Here is a 14,952-nt window from a genome sequence, read left to right as displayed (position 1 = left end):
GGGGGGGGGGGGGGGGGGCTCTTACAATACTTAATATTGGGATGGATGCTGGGGTCAGTGCCTGGCAGGCATTCACTCCTTGGCTGTGGGTTCTGGGGGTCCTGGGGAGGGGAAGGGATGCTGGAGTTGACAGCAGCTGGCTGTGCACCTGTCCTTCTCCCATTCTCAGTTGCACACCCCCTGTGGCTTCTGGCACGCCAGCGAGGTGCCTGCTCACGGATGTGGAGGTACCAGGAGTTGAAGCCACAGAAATCTGCATAATTTGGTTCAAAGCCCAGCTCACCTGGCCACATGAAATCCCTCCAAACCCAATCTGGCTAACATGAGGCTGAGGTGCATGGCCAGCTGGGAATCATGGATGGCACAGTGGGGTGAGGACGCCTCTCTCCCAGTGGAAAAACATCACAAAACAGCCCCTTTCAGAGCCTCGGGAGGGACTTGAAGGAGCTGACACACAGCCACTCCGCGCGGCTGGCTTCCCATCTGGTTGGCCCTCTTGACCCAAATGTGCTTCTCGCCATTAGCTCCTGTTCTGAGTTAGAGACCTGCTTGCCTCTCAGCTTCCACCACTTAGAATCATTGAATTTTTCACCCTCCATCACCCCTGTGTTGGCTCCTTCTAAAGTCACAGAGAGCAGGGCCAGCACTCGGGTGGGGAGAGAGAGCAGCTCACCGTGGGTGCAGAACTCAAGGGGCACTCGAAAGTCAGCCATCAAGATAAGATTTTAGTGCAATATCTTCAAAATAAAAATTAATGCAAACACTCCCCTATTAACCAAATATCAAAATTTTGAGTAGAGGCACATCACAGAGATCCCTGCAAGGCCTCCACCATCAGCACCTGAAGCGAGTTCAAGTTCGATGCCCCTTCTGGGCCCAGGAAGCTCCAGGCAGATGCCTCTTCCAACCCCACAGCCAGGAGATGGCCCCGCTGGCCCCAACCCTCAGCCTGCACGAGCCCTCATCTGTAGTGTAAGGGCGGCTGCACCTCCATCCCAGGTGGCAGTCTGTCTTAGGGCTGTCTGACCGATAGTCACTACATCATGAGCTGTAGCTCTAGTGTTTTCCTTCTTTGCGCCTGTCTCTTCCTGTTTTTGACGGGTTGCTACCGTGACACTAAGAAATGTATAGACAATCATTTACTTCCTATTTCGGAGTCAGTTCAAGTTTCATCTCTGTCTGAGTCTCCCCCAGGTTGCTCCAAAGGTGCTTTTTCTCGGTTAGACACCGAGTTGACTCAAAGGCAGAGCAATGGGAGGCCAAACTCTTTTCTTTTATCTTCTAAGACGCAGGGCCTGCCTCTCTGTCCTCTGAGACACAGCCTGCAGATAGGGACAGCAGAGGATGCCGCCGACACCTTCTCAGCTAAGAGGCGTGAACTCGCTGCACAGGTGGGCGGCCAGCCACCTGTTGATGTTTCCCCAGTTTCAGGCCAGGCCATCTGTGTTTGAATCTGAGCATCGCCGGCTGAAAATTCATCCCTCTTCGTGAAGGTATGTAACGTGCTGTGAGTGATAGGCATCCAGAAGATGTCAGTTAAGAAAAAAAAGTGATTTTTTTAACCCTGTATTCTTAATGATATATTTATCTTCGAGCATGCAGTGCTAAAGAAAAGGCCACATAAAACTGGGTCTGACCCAGTTTAGTAATTCTCTTGTGTGCTTAACCCCACTGTTGCTTTTGTCAAAATATTTACTGTGATTCATAATGGCTGTCAGGAAGCAGGTCCACCATCCGCGTTGTCGGACAGAGGCGAGCGCAGAGACAGTCTGCTGCTTTCTAAGCAGCGTTGTCCTTGGCGCTGATGGACCTGCTCACAAAGGTGTGAATGGAGTAGAAACATCAGCCACATTAGCCCGCGAACTTGGAAAACACGGTGTACAGTAGATCTAAATATCAAGGTCTTTGATGGCAATGTATTTATAGCAGTTCCAGGGGGAACATTTTTCAATGAGATTTACAAGGGACCATGGACTCTGGACCATGTATTTATACACGTATTTGGTTTCCCATCATCCAAAATAGCTAAGAGCTGGAGGTCTGTCAGATATGCCCTGGAGCCCATGTTCTGGGAGGTGACATGGGTCTCCGTTCCCGTAGCAAATCTTTCTGTAATAATGAAAGCAGAGATGCTATCTGCCCCAGCGCCACAGGGAACAGGATGCAACTTAAGAAAGTGATAACATCAGCGGACTGGGAACTGCAGAACCAACGTCAGGGCTGGTTTAAAATAATGCGCCTTTTAACCGCCCTAATTCTATTGCCCCTGGAAAGATCAATCATTTAGGATCACAAGGCTAATATTAACATTAGAGCAAGTGTTTAGGTTCAGCAGGAGTCACGGGGCTGTGGGAAGATTCAGAGAAAGCTAACAGATGAAGGTTACCTTTTGACTGGGAAGTTGGGGTGAAAGGTGGGCATAGAGGAGCAGGGTCACCCCCAAAGATCTAAATGACGACTGAGCTCCCTGGAACAGTCATGTGCAGGGATTTCTGCAGAGCCCATCAGAAGCCTTTTGTTCTGCTTTGTCTTGTAACCGAGCGAGAGGCCTTGGCAGGTCTGCAGAGCTTTAGTTGTAGTTTCGTTATGACCACCGTGTAGCCATAGCAGCGGTGTGGCTTTTTCTTGTCCCGTAGTGATGTAGGATGCCCTTTGAATATAGAGGTCCATAAGGAGAAGTGAGTTGATACACAGAAAACGAAGCCAAGGAAAACGCTGCATGTTGAGTCTGATTCTCCAAGGGTAGCCTTGTGGTGCTCAGGGCTGGGGACGTGCGTTAGGGAAACAATAGATGCTCCATCAAGTAACATCGACTCATTTCAACTTGTTCCCATTTCAATTCTCTCTTTGGCTATTTATTTACTATCATTATTTTTATAAAAGAGCCTGTTTGTTTTGAGATCATGGTAGATTCACATGCAGTTGTAAGAAATACAGAGCGGTCCCATGTGCTTTGGACCCACTTTCCCCCCACCGTGGCATTCTAAAAATCACAGCCCGGGGATGGACATGGATGCAGTTGAGGCACGGGCCATTTCTGTCACCACAGGACCCCTCATGGCCACATTCACTTCCCTCCTCTTCACCCCTGGTAACCACTCTCCTGTGCTCCATTCCCATTTCAAGAACGTTGTCGACAGTCATGGGGATGTAAAGTACAGCCTAGGGCAGCGGTTGCCAACCGGTGGTCCCTGAGGTCCGAAAGGTTGGCGACCGCTGGGCTAGGAACATAGTAACACTGTGATAACTATGCACAGCGCCAGAGAAGTGTGCTGAGTGAAAAAACTCATTATGCTGCACACCTGAAACTGAAAGTAGACTGTAATGGAAAAATAAAAAAATTTAAAAAGAATGTTATATGAATGGAACCATACAGTGACATTGTGGCTTTGGGACTGATTTTTTTCACTCAGCACAATTCTCTGGAGAGTCACTCAAATTGTTCCCTGTCTTGGGAGTCCCCCTGTTTATTGCTAAGTAACATTCTCTGTAATGGGCGCACGACCGTGGTTGAAAACCCTCTGCTGGTGGACATCTGCGCTTGGGCCAGTTTTGGTGGCTACACATAAAGGTGCTCTGAACACTCGTGTCTGGGCTGCTGTGAGGATGGGAGTTTTCATTTCTGTGGACGAATGCCCCTGAGTGCCATTCCGGGTGGAGTGGTAGTTGCACGTATCATTTTGGAAAAGAAACTGCCCAATTTTCTGCAGAATGGCTGTCTGCTTCCCTATGCGCTCACCCGCCATGTGCCTGCACCCACACCCTCACTGCACGTGGTGACGTTTGCCATCCGAGAGGTGCGGCACACCTCACCGTGGTTTCACTTGCACTTCTCGGTGGCTGATGACATTGAGCTCTGTCCAGGCGCTGGCATGTCTTCTTGGCAGTAGGTCTTTCCGTGTCTTTGGCTCATTTTCTGATTGGATTGTTGTTGAAATTTTTTAATGTTAAGTTTTCATAGTTCTTTATGTATTCTGGGTATGGGTCCTTCGTCAGATGTGAGGTTTGCAAATATTTTTTTCCTGGTCTGCTGCTGGTGTTTCCATCCTCCTAAAAGCCAACACTTTCATAGAACAAATACTTTAATTTGATGAGGTCCAATTTACCCATTTTCCCCATATGATTCATGCTTTTGGCGTTAAGGCTAAGATCTCTTTCCTGTGTCCTACATCCTGAAGATTTTCTCCTACATTTTTTCCTAGAGCCTTATAATTTTACATTTTACATTTAAGCATGTTTTACATTTTGAGTTAATTTCTGTAGAAGTAAGGTGTGAGGTTTAGGTTGAGAGCAATATTTTTTTTTTTGTCCATGGATGTCAATTACTCCAACACTATTTGTTGAAAAGTTTGTATTCTCCTTACTCAATTGCTTTTGTAGCTTTGTTTAAAATTAGTTGGGCATATTTGTGTGGGTCTGTTTTTTTAGTTTAATTTTGTTTTTAACATATACATTTTTAAAATATGTTTTTATTGATTTCAGAGAGAGGAAAGGGAGAGGGAGAGAGAGATAGAAACACTAAAGAGAGAGAATCATCGATCGGCTGCCTCATCCATGCCCCATGCTAGGATCGAGCCCAAAATCCAGGCATGTGCGCTGACCGGGAATTGAACTGTGATCTCCTGGTTCATGGGTCAATGCTCAACCACTGAGCTACCCTGGCAGGACAGAGAAACTTTTTTTTTGGAATCCTCACTTGAGGATATTTTTTTTCCATTGATTTTATTTTTTAGAAAGAGTGGAAGGGAGGGAGGACTGGGCAGGGGGAGAGAGAAAGAGAAAGAGAAACATTGATGTGTGAGAGGTTGCCTTGTGCACACACCCTGACCAGGGCCTGGGGATCAAACCTGCAACTGAGGTATGTGCTTTTGACTGGGAATCTAACCCGAGGCCCTTCAGCGCATGGGCCAATGCTCTAATCACGTGGCAGCCAAGATGGCATTGTATTTTTAATTTTGGTTTCCAGTTGTTCATCACTAGTCAATAGAGGAGAATTGATGTGTCTTTGTTGCTCTGGTATCCGACGACTTTGCTGAGCTCCTCATGAGTTCTAGAAGGTTTTGTTGTCCATTTCTTGGGATTTTTTAGGCAGACAATCATGCCATCTGAAAACAGGGACACTTTCGTTTCTTTCTTTCCTACATGTAGGTCTTGTATTTCTTTTCTTGCTTTACCTCACTGGTTGGAATTTTCGGTTTGATGTTGAATAAGAGTGACATCTTTGCCTCGCTCCCCCTCTTCGGGAGGAGGGGTTCTTTGTTTTTCATCGTTAAGTGAGGCGTTGACTGTGGGTGCTGTGTAGAGGCTCTTCATCAAGTTGAGAAGCTTTCTCTCCATTTCTGTTTTCTGAGAGATTTTATCATGAATAAATGTGGACTTTTGTTGAAGCCTTTTCTACATAAATTGATAGAATCCTGTGACTTTTCTTATTTACTCCGTTCACATGGTGGATCCCATTCACGCATCACTGGGGCCTTGGGTTAAGGTGCCTGATTCTTTTAATGCTGCAGAATGTATATGCTAATATTTTGGGAAGGGTTTCACACCTACATTCATGAGGAATATTGCTGTGTAGTTTTTGTTTGTTTCTGTCCTGTCTTTGTCTGGTTTTGCTGTCAGGGTAATACTTAGCTTCATAAAATTAACTGGGAAGTTTTCCCGCCTCTACTATTTCCTGGAAAAGGTTGTGTAACACTGGCTTTAATTCTTCTGTAAACATTAGGTAGAATTCTTCAGTGAAGCCACCAGGACCCGGAGACTTCTTTCTAGGAGTTTTAAAATGACAAATTCTGTCCACTTAATAGTTATGTGTTATTCAAATGACCCACTTCATATTTGGTGAGTTGTGGTAGTTTGTGTTCTTCGAGGGGTTGGTCCATTTGCTCTAAGTGAATGAATTTATGTGAATGGAGTTAGTCACAGGACTCCCGCCGTGTCCTTCTGAGAGCGGCAGGGCCTGTAGTTGTATCCTGATAGGAACATTTGTATCTTTTCTCATTTCCCTTTTTCAATCTTTGTGGAGATTCTAAAGATCAATTTTTTGATCTTAGTAAAGAACATGCTTTTTTAAAAATGGACTATTATTTTTCTGTCCCAATTTCATTGATTTCTTCCCTTTTCTTCATTATGTCCTTCTTTCTGCTTGCTTTGGGTTTATTAAGCTTTTTTGACCAGATTATTGAGGTTGGAGTTTAGATTATTTATTTGAGATTCTCGCTTTTCTAATACAAACACTTGGGGCCATAAAGTTCCACTAAAGCACCAGGTCAGTTGTGTCTTCACTTTCATTCATTCATTGTATGTTTTGGTCACAATGGACGTTTCCTCTTTGACCCCTGGGTTATTCAGCAGAGTGCTGCTTAGTGGCCCGGTGCTTGGAGATTTTCCTGTTATCTTTCTGTTGTTGATTTCCGGTGTATTCCATTGTGGTCAGAGAACACATGCTATATGATTTCTATAATTTAAATCTGCCCAGGTTTGTCTTATGGCTCGAAATGTGACCTATTTTGGTATCGCAGTAAAGCTGTGTCCATTTAGGAAGTAGAAGCTACATAATAGATTCAACAAGAGACATTGAACATAAGAATTATTAACTCTATGAAGAGTGACTGTAAGACACAAGGGCACTATACATATATCTATAAATATATTCCTAGGATTGAGAGAAGGGCGAACTTGGAAGGGGTTCAGACTCCATTGGGGAAGCTGTGGTCTGGCCACCAGCTAGCAGAGGAGTTGGCTGGAGGAGAAGACTGGAGCGTGTCTGGCATGTAGGGTAAACTCTGGAGTGTGGGCAGGAAGCATGCAGTCATGGCAGGAGATGTGGGTGTGCATCGGGAGTCTGCACACCAGTGGGGACAAAGGCCTCCGAGCTCACTGGCTGCACGTGGGGAGGAGGAGTGGTTCTCTGTGGACACCCAGCCACAGGTGGGCTGTGCGCAGGCTGTGTGGGGTTGCAGAAGGAGCTGCACATCCACGCGGACCCTCTGGGCCACAGGCAGGCTGCATGCAGGCTGAGCAGGAGCTTTGGTTTCCATATGAAGGGGCTGCAGACAGGTTAGCGCCAGGCTGAGGCTGCACGGGGCGTGTATCTGGGGCTCTTGGCAAGGCTGGCTCCTGCAGATATCCTCACACCCATACCTCTTGACCCTCTCCCTGGCCCCTGTGGAAATGACAGGAAGCCTCTCCCTCCTGGAATGTCCTTCCCTCCTGGAATGTCCTTCCAACATCTCTGTTTCCTTAAGACTAAATTGTAAAATTAACCTACAATAACTCATGTTTAAAATTTTAAAGGATGAAGGAGAAAGACGTAGAGAGCTATTAGTATATGTAAATAAACTCGTTCATATCATGTGCATAGCAGTCGCACGCCACGCTCCTCCTGTCCTCCCTGCTGCACTTGGTCATGGGTTGACATTTGTATCTATGACCTTCCCATTCCATCCTTTGCTTGCCCTCAGAGCAGAACCTCAGTGGCTCTGGGTTCTTTACCTCTTGGAGTGTCTAGTTATCCCTGAAAAGTTTGAATCTGTGGCCATAGATGTCTCTGGAGAAGGCGAGGAGGAGGATTACAGTGTCTTTGTCCCAATAGTACAGGGTGCTTTTACAGGGGACCAGGCTTCCCTGTCATCAGGGGCCTCTGGGCCTGCAGACTGACAGGTCTGAAACCTGGTGACTCTGTCAGGTCTCTGGCTACCACACTTAGAGTGTTTCTTGTAATGCAGATCAAGCGACATCCTAGCAGGCTGACCCCCTGTTTCACTACGAGGGACACCTTGATCCATCAGCACCTAATAGAGGCTCTGAGACCCAAAGTAGCCGACTACGGGCACATCCTTATTGCCCACTCCTCCTTCGACAACTAAGTGCAGCCCCTCGGCCTCTGCTATTCTGGAATTCCATCTTCCTGTCGGAATCAGGGAGCCTGTCTCCAAGGTGCATCCCTATAGTCATACTGGAGAAAGAGCAGTCACACAGGTGTTCAGGAATTGAGGACCCTCCTAATGTATTGCTAGTGTCCTGTGACAAGAGAGACTTCTGGGTCGTTTTGAGGATTGGAGTTTGGGGGCTCAGTGGGTTTGATGATTGCACACATTACTTCCTGTCCAGTGCTCCTCTTTACCTGACTCCTCATCTGCATCATGCCGGAGAAACCCTGGCATCTCAGACTCACTAAATGTAGGTGACCATTGTGTCCATGATCCAGTCAGCCAACCAAGTAAGCTGTTACAGCGACATTCAGCTCTACAACTAAGACATTAAATTGAGAATCTCTAGTCAGTACGGTGCTATCGATGAATTTGGCCAGAGGCTGGTGTTATTTTCTGTTGTTGTTGTTGTTGTTGTTGTTCTTCTTCTTCTTCTCCTCCTCCTCCTCCTCCTCTCTTTTCCTCCTCCGACTTCTCCCCCCCTCCTCCTCTTCCTCTTCTTAACGAATACCCTTCTTAAAGAATATTCTCCTTAAAGAATACCCTTTTCTTATCTGTGAAGCTCTTTATCTGACCTTCAATTCTGAATGATAGCTTTGCTGGATAAAGTAATCTTGGTCGTAGGTTCCTGGCATTCATCACTTTGAATATTTCTTGCCACTCCCTTCTGGTCTACAAAGTTTCTGTTGAGAAATCAGCTGACAGTCGTATGGGTGCTCCCTTGTAGGTAACTAACTGCTTTTCTCTTGCTGCTTTCAACATTCTCTCTTTGTCTTTAATCCTTAGCATTTTTATTATGATGTGTCTTGGTGTGGGCCTCTTTGGGTTTTTCTTGTTTGGGACTCTGCACTTTCTGAACTTGTAAGTCTATCTATTTCAGGTAGAGGAAGTTTTCTGTCATTATTTTTTCAAACAGGTTTTTAACATCTGGCTTTCTTTCTTCTGGCACCCCCATAATGTGAATGTTGGTATGCTTGAAGTTATCCCAGAGGCTCCTTACACTTTCTTCATATTTTTGAATTCTTTTTTCTTTTCTGATTGGGTGATTTTTGCTGCCTTATATTTCAAATCATTGATTTGATTCCTGGAATCCTCTACTCTACTGTTGAATACTTATAAACGATTCTTTATTTCAGTTAGTATATGCTTAATTTCTGACTGGCCCTTTTTTATGTCTTTGATGTTCTCACTAAGGTTCTTGAAATTCTCACTAAGATCTTTGCAAGTCTCACTGAGTCCCTTGAAGCTCTCATTAAGATCCTTGAGCAACCTTGAAACTATTGTTTTGAACTCTGCATCTGTAGTTTGCTTGCTTCCATTTCATTTAGTTTTTTTTCCCTGTAGATTTCTTCTGTTCTTTCACTTCTGACATGTTTCTTTACATTTTGGCTGCTTTCCTGTGTTTGTTTCTATGATTAGGTAGAGCTAATATGTCTCCTGGAATTGGTAGAGTGACCTTGTGTAGTAGGTGTCCTGTGGGGCCCAATGGCTCAACCTCCCCAGTCACATGAGCTGGGTATTCTAGGTGTGCCCCTGTGTGGGCTGTGTGCACAGTCTTGTTGCAGTTGAGCCTTGATTGTTGTTGGCATCACTGGGAGGAATTGACCTCCAAGCCAATTGGTTATAAGAAACAGTTGCGACTACAGTGGAAAAGCTGCTGTGCAGGAGACACCCCTATGGAGCAGGCCTTGCTTCAGTGGGGCTTTGGTGTTCATTGAGTCTTCCCCTTGAGTGTGTCACTTGTGGATGTGTAGAGATGTAATCTGGTATGGTCTGAGGCTGTCCACCAGTTATACTGGCTCTGGGGCCTCCCAGGAAGTGCAAAGTCAGCCACTGCCTGGGACCACTACTAGGAGCTACTGAGTGATCTGTGGATGGCTACCACTTTTGCTGGGCTTGGAAGTGCCTAGGCAAGGCCAAGCTGTGAAGCAAGGCAGCTGGGACTAATGCCAGGTTTTGGGCCTCTTACTGATAGGTATGAGTAATACTGATACCAGCTGCTGCTTGTTTGAGAGATTTTAGGAAAGTCTAAAGCCTGAGCCAGGACAGGCCATTCATATGGAAAAGCCACTGCAAACAGCATGGGTGGGGCTACAAATTGGATGGGGTTCTGTGACAGGGGCAGTCTCAGCACAGGAATCACACCTGAGAGCACCTCTGTCAGGGAGAAAACTGCCCCTGAGATCTTACCCTGATGCCGGACAATCCAGTTCCACCCCAAATGTCCCAGGTTCCTTTAAGCTGCTGTCCCAGCGCTGGAACCCAGAGGAATTGAATCCGAGTAAGTCAATATTCCTGCCCTTTAAGAGGAACTGCCTGGGTCTTCAGTAGCCTCCATGTTACTCAGTCACAATGCTCGCTGGTTTTTATAGTCCAAAGTTATGGGGACTTTTCTTCCCAGCCCTGGGCTAGGGGTCTGGTGTGGGGCTGGGACCCCTTGCTCTTCACAGGAGGGCTCCCCAATGAGATAACCCTCCCAATTAAAAAATGCCACACATGGCTGTCAGAGCCTACTCTGCACCTCCACCTCTCCTACCAGGCTCAATGTGCTTTCTTCTTTACTTCTCTAGTTGTAGGACTTCCATTCAGCCAAATTTCAGGTGGTTATCAATGGTGGTTGTTCTGTATTTTAGATGTAATTTTGATGTGGTTGTGGGAGGCAGTGAGTACTGGTGTTTACCTATGCCACCATCTTGGTTCTGAACAACCCCTTTCAAAGCATCAACCCCAAGTGAGGGTGTCACAGGTTTTCCAAGCTGAGAAAGACCAGTCTTCTCAGACAGAGAGAAAGTTGTTACTGCTAGAAAGAGAGATTCAAAAAGATTTTGAGGTCAACACTGCCAGTGTCTCTAGGTCAAATAAGATATCCTTTATTTCATGATTTAGGATCTATTTCTTGCCCAATTAAGACCCTAATTAACACATGGGAAACATGGCGAGACTGAATTCAATGGCTATTTGAACCTAGCCACCTGCACCATTAAGTTTTATGTTTGATTTTCAGCAATGCCAGTCATGTGGCTCTAAGGAATAGAGATATGTTTAGGCTACCTGACTCTCTGACTCTCTGACTGTGACTCAAGGTGGGAGTTAATGAATCTGAGCTGGTCACTTTCTCTCTGTAAGTGCTCCAGAGCACTAAAAAATTCATCTCACAGTACAGCCCTTACAATCATTGTCCCTGCCAGGTGGCAAGAGTGGGAGCTACTAGTACTTGAGCTCCTAAGGCATGTGCTCCTATTGGCACCTAATCACAATCAAGCACAGATGATAGCTTGCTGACTTGTGATGCCACTGCACTGGCAAGGAGCTCAGAATTTCACTCCAGTTCAAGAGCATGACCAATTGAACCTCCAGATCCCATCTTTGGGGCTCTGTCTCTTGGGCCCTCTCCCAGTACCAATTCTGTAATAGTCTTTATCTACTCAGGAGATAGGAATCACACAGTAGGTTACACTGATTCACTGTAATAAAAGGGTAACCACAAGATAGAAGGAAACTCTATGTGGCACCCTACGATTGAGAGTGAATACCCGAGGAAGGAGAAACTTGGAAGCGTTTCAGACCTCACTGGAGAAGTTGTGGGTTGGCCCTCGAACAAGAGAAGTTAGCTCCATGAGCCAGACTGGAATAACTTTGTCTGGAACTGCTGAGCAAACAATAGGCGACCCTCTGGAGTGCTGGCAGGAAGCAGGTGATGAACAGCAGGAGATGTGGGTGTGCACTGGGAGTCTGGGCACTGGTGGGGACAGAGGCTGTCAGAGCTCACGGGCTGTGCAGAGGAAGTAGGGCTTGCAGAGGGAGGGCCGCTCTATGTAGACTCCAGCCACAGGTGGCTGCACAGGGCCCTAGTTTCACTGTCAAGAAGGCTGCAGACTCATCATCTCCAATCTGAGGCTGGGAGGTTGCAGAGATCACATCTGTGGCCTGTGGTTTGGGCAGGCTCTGTCGAATAGCCTCATGTTGATAATGTGGCTGCATTCATCACAGTCTATTGGTGTCACTATATACCAGGTGGAGTGAAATGTAGAAACTTTATCTCCCTGTACCCTCCCCAAATATAATTGTCTGAAATATTTCTTCTAAATACATTTAGAACCATATCAGACAGTGTTTTGTCTCAACCATCAAACGTCATTTAGGAAACTTCAAAGGAAATATTGCATTTGCCTATATTTTTACTTTTTCCACTGTCCTTTTCTCTTGCTTGTTGCTCCATCTGTCCTTCTTTTTTTCATTTCTTTCTGTTTAAAGAAATCCCTTCAGTGGTTCCTTTAGTGTAGGTCTACTGGTGACAAGTTCTCTTTGTTTTCTGTTATGTGAGAATGTCTGGATTTCCCCCTTGTTCAAGAAGGATCTTTCTGTGGGATATGAAATCTGGCATTGACAATTCTTTCCTTTCATCCCTTGAAAAATGTTTTGCCACTTCTTTCTGGCCTCTTGAGTTTCTGATGAGAAGCCTGCTGTCATTAGAATTTGTTTTCTTCTATAGGTAAGGTGTCATTTCTTTTTCACTGCTTTCAAGATTTTTTTTTTTTGTCTTTATAGCTCAGAAATTTGACTCTGTGTCATTTCTTTTTCACTGCTTTCAAGATTTTTTTTTGTCTTTATAGCTCAGAAATTTGGCTCCGATGTGTTTTGGTGAGGATTTCTTTGGGTTTATTCTATTTGGGGTTCACTAGCCTCCCAAATACATAGATTTATGTCTTTTGCTAAACTAAAGTTTTCACTCTTGATTTCTTTGACTGGTTTAGCTCAGACCTCCCTCTCCTCTCCTTTGGGGACTCTTGATTTCATGAATGTGATACCTTTTGTTAGTCCCACAGGTCTCTGAGGCTCTATTTTTAAAACCTATTTCCTTTCAGTCATTCAGATTGGGAAATTTCTATAGTCCCGACTTCAAATTTGCTAATTCTCTACCCCCACTATCTCCATTCTGCTTTTAAGCCCATGCATTGAGTTTTCAAAAATTTGGTTGTGATATTTTACAGTTTTAAAATTTACACTTGGTTGCTTTATTATTTTCTACTTCTTTGCTGAGACTGTCTGGTTTTTATTTCAAGCATATGTGTAAGGGTCCCTTGAAACATTTTTATGATCTCTGCTTTAAAATCTTTGTTAGATAATTCCAACATCTCTTGCATCTTAGTGTTGGCATCTATGGATTATCTTTTTTCATTCAGTTTGAGCTCTTTCCAACTCTTGGTATAAGTGGGTTTTGATAACAATTTGGACATTTTGGGTACTATGTTATGAGAGTCCGGATTATTAAACCTTCTGCTTTAGCTGGCTTTCTTTGATGCTACTCGGCAAGAGAGGAGGGTAGATAGAAGCCCAGGTCACCCACCTCGTCTCTGTTGATCCCCAGGGGAGCTCCTCATTACTGCTGGGTGAGGATGGTAGTTCTGGCTCCCCTGAGGCCACCACTGGTCTCTCCCTGGGAGAAGGGAGTGCCTTGGAGACAGGATGACTTGGTATTGTTCCCTATGTGGTTTCCACTGACAACATGGGCAAGAGAGGTTTCACTGCTGGCGCATGCTGGTGACTATCCTGACTCCCTGCCAGGCCTCCTCAGATACTACCCAGCAGCTCACTATTGGCTCACTCACACACTGGAATACTGCTCAGCAGGAAAAAGGGGGGCCTGCTGAAACGCAACGACGTGGATGGATCTCAAAGGCATCATGCTAAGCAAAAGAAGCCAGACTGAAAAAGCAATTCAGGCAACGGCTCCATTTACACGGCATTCTGGAAAAGGCGAAGCAATAGGCACAGAATGGATCTGTGGTTGCCAGGGGCTTGGGTGGAGGAAGGGGCTGACCAAAAGAGGGAAGGGGCACCTTGGCAGTACAGGGAGGTCCTTCTGTAGCTAGATTCTGTTGGTGGTTAGGCAGCTGTGTCTGCGTATCAAACTTCTTACAACTGTACCCTAAAAAAGGTGAATAGTATGGTATGTAAGCTGTTCCTTAATTAAAAACACAAAACTCTAGGCAGGATGGTACTGCTGAAGCTGGAGAAGTTCCAGGAGCGTGATCTCTTGGTAAGTATTTGCAGTCAAAAGATCATCTTTGCAGGCCCTTGTTACCATGTGCCCATGGTAATTGAGAAATAAATTAAAAATATTAAAAACAACAAAACAACACCCAGGGGTAAAAGCTGCAGGCCCCTCCAAGGTGAACCTGGGCCATGCATGTGGTGAGCGTGCTATGTGAGCATGCACAGTGCCTGTCCATGTGCTGTGTTTCCAAGTGCACAGTTCAATGTGCAGGGCTTACTCTTTTTTTTCTTTTTTTAAAATATATTTTATTGATTTTTTACAGAGAGGAAGGGAGAGGGATAGAGAGTTAGAAACACCAATGAGAGAGAAACATCAATCAGCTGCCTCCTGCACACTCCCTACTGGGTATGTGCCCACAACCAAGGTACATGCCCTTGACCAGAATCGAACCTGGGACCTTTGAGTCCACAGGTCGACACTCTATCCACTGAGCCAAACCAGCCAGGGCAAGGGCTTACTCTTGCAACCTTCAGAACCCCATCAGTGCTTGGGACCCTTGAATTCTGCCTGGCATCTGTTTGCTATTTTCCTGGCCAATTAATGTAATTATAGAAAACAATAACCATCACCAACACAATATTCCGAATTATGTGATTTCACTTCATAAACAAACGAATCTGTTTAGCGCCTGCCGGGCCACCAGGAGTTGTGGTGTTGCGTGCCATTGTGTTTCATGTGTTCTGAGCTGCAAGGGGTCACAGTAAACCTGTGTGGTCAGACCCGCAGTGGAAGGAGCTGTTCTTGGGATGCGTCCTGGTGAGCAAAGGTCACCTTCAAAGCCGTGTTCCCCAGAGAAAGCGGGTGGTCCCGGGTGATCATTCTCACCTTTGTGTTGGCCTTGTCTTCCAGCCAACAAAAAAGCCAGATGCTGTGCTTTCTCCGTATGCCATGGGGGAGAGTGCTCGTCACAGCGGGGATCCTTGCCCCCTATCTACAATCTCAGGGCTTTTTGTACCCAGACCTGCC

General features: G+C 45.7%; 1 protein-coding gene across 1 annotated transcript in view; it reads left to right on the top strand.

The window, feature by feature from the left end:
• Positions 1–14,952, top strand: part of ZNF831 (zinc finger protein 831) — a 95,528-nt gene that overhangs the window by 11,655 nt on the left and 68,921 nt on the right. The window contains exon 2 of the mRNA XM_014532780.1: positions 1,287–1,493. The gene's annotated coding sequence lies outside the window, so the exon portion shown is untranslated. The remainder of the gene's footprint in view (positions 1–1,286; positions 1,494–14,952) is intronic.

The sequence above is a fragment of the Myotis brandtii genome, unplaced genomic scaffold (genome assembly GCF_000412655.1).
Source record: "Myotis brandtii unplaced genomic scaffold, ASM41265v1 scaffold915, whole genome shotgun sequence".
In the NCBI taxonomy this organism is placed as follows: Eukaryota; Metazoa; Chordata; class Mammalia; order Chiroptera; family Vespertilionidae; genus Myotis; species Myotis brandtii.
The sequence above is the reverse complement of the archived record's forward strand: the minus strand, read 5'-3'. Positions and strand labels throughout refer to the sequence as shown.